Below are 1,554 nucleotides of genomic sequence, written 5' to 3'. Positions count from 1 at the left end.
ATATCCTTTGTAAACCAGGGCACAGGTACATGCATCCCTGCTGTCCACCTACTCAGGCACAAGGCAGGGCTGGCTCTGACTCATCTGGCTTCCCACTTTCTCTTCTTTGTTCTTCTTGTCTCCCTGAAGCAGGAAAGGATCCAGCTTTTATTTAAATGAGGCCCTATAAACATAAGCAGCTGCAAAGTAGGGCAGGTTTTTAAAGGCTTACACCTCCTTGAGCTTGGCTTCTTCCCTTCAGCCTCTGTGGCTGTGATCAGGGTCTGTCTCCAGTGAGCAGTTCAATGATATTTTTGCATGCACTGGGACCTACCTGTTCATTTCTGGGAGTGCATTCCCTGCACAGAAAAGATTAACAAATTAATTAGGCAAGCAGAGCATGACGAGGAGGAGCTGTGTCCACAAGCAGCTGAACCAGTCCAGAAAGCTGCTGGGACATCATGACACCCCGGGGACAGCTTTGCCCTGTCCCCCATGTGCCAGCCCTGACCTCACCCTGCTCGAGGAGGGATGTGCCCCACACCCTGAGAGCTGCTCAGGAACTGGTAGAATCCCAGGGCTGTAGTTAAGCAGAACTGTCCAGGCTGGGACCTCTGCAGTAACTTGTGGGTCTGTGTCCCTGCTGGAGCAGGGATACCTGGAGCTGGGAATGCTGTGAACCTGTGTGTCCCCACCAGGTGTGTGGTTTTATGTTGGTGCTGCTGGAAGAGCAGAAGCACACAGGGCGTGAGCTTGCTGAGGAGTTCTGGACAGGCAGTGCCCGTGGAAGGGCAGCAGGCTGCGATCCCTGCAGGACAGCCTGTGTGCTGTGCTTGTGCTCAGTGAAAAGCTGTTCTGCACCCTCACACACAGCCCGTGCTGTGTGTGTGCTCAGTGAAAAGCTGTTCTGCACCCTCACTCACAGCAGTGCTGTGTGTGTGCTCAGTGGAAAGCTGTTCTGCACCCTCACACACAGGCCGGGGTGTGGTGGGTGCCCCCATGGTGGGATGGCACCTGGTGGGAGCCCGGCTCAGCCGTGGTGTGCTGGAGCTGTGGGGGTTGTCACTGCCACCATCCCGTGGTCAGCTCACAGAGGGAGCCTAACGCTCGCCCTTTGCTGTCTTTTGCAGGAATGGAGGGATGCGGGTACAGCTGGGAGCAGCAGGACACCAGCACAGCCCTGTGGGGATAGGCGTGGAGGTGATTGCCTGTGAGGACACAGCAGGAGCCCCCCAGAGCCCTGAGGACCGTGGGATCTCACTGGGAACAGGGAGCTCCCCCTCTGCCCCGCCACCTGCCGTCTTTCCAGGGATCTATACCAGGATTTGGGCCTTGGAGCCTGGAGGCGTCTTAGTGCCATAGGACTGCTGGAGAGCCTGACAGCGATGGGGGACCCACCAGCGAGGAGGGACATTCCTCCAGGAGGCCCTGCACACCCGTGAGCCCTGGCTGCTGGTGGTGGAGGGTGCCTGGGGCTGGGCTGCTCAGCCAGCCCTGGGCTGGGGGCAGAGCCACGGTGCCTGCAGGGCACGGCCCCTGAGGGGCGAAGGGCCGGCGTGGGCTCTGCAGGGGCAG

Source organism: Geospiza fortis, unplaced genomic scaffold, assembly GCF_000277835.1.
Source record: "Geospiza fortis unplaced genomic scaffold, GeoFor_1.0 scaffold5, whole genome shotgun sequence".
Classification (NCBI taxonomy): domain Eukaryota; kingdom Metazoa; phylum Chordata; class Aves; order Passeriformes; family Thraupidae; genus Geospiza; species Geospiza fortis.
This window is presented reverse-complemented; position numbering follows the sequence as displayed.